The sequence below is a fragment of the Arachis duranensis genome, chromosome 4 (genome assembly GCF_000817695.3).
Source record: "Arachis duranensis cultivar V14167 chromosome 4, aradu.V14167.gnm2.J7QH, whole genome shotgun sequence".
Lineage (NCBI taxonomy): Eukaryota > Viridiplantae > Streptophyta > Magnoliopsida > Fabales > Fabaceae > Arachis > Arachis duranensis.
Genome location: NC_029775.3, coordinates 28,571,244 through 28,571,769, shown reverse-complemented (window position 1 = coordinate 28,571,769; position 526 = coordinate 28,571,244).

Genomic DNA, 526 nt, shown 5'->3' with positions numbered 1-526 from the left:
TATATATTTGACAAATATTACAAATATCAAATTCTCTCTTTTTTTTGATAAATAATTTGACCGTAAAAAGTTACTGCTCACTTTTGACGGTCCTTTATTTTCAGCTTACTCCACTATTCCTCTTCTTCGCTTGACAACCCTACTCTTCTTCTTCCCTTGGCTCCGTCAATTCTGGGATCACCCTACTCCTTTTCTTCTCTTGGTTCCGGCTCTCAATTTGGGATCACACTACTCATTATTCATATTCAAAATCTCAGTTTATTTTTCAGTTTCAAGATCTCATCTCATTCTTCATCTCCAAAATCAACTTCATCTTGTTAGGTATTTATTTTTCCTCTCTCAAAATTTTTTATTCTTTCATAAATCTAATTTAGTTTTTGTTTTGATGCTTCAGATTTCAAAATTTTTTCATTCAAGCTTCTTATTACTAATACATACTAAGGTAAGTTCATATTTCCAGATCTATTTCCTAATTTATATTTTCTGATTTGGCTTCTTATTGAGCTGTTCTATAATTTGTATTTTT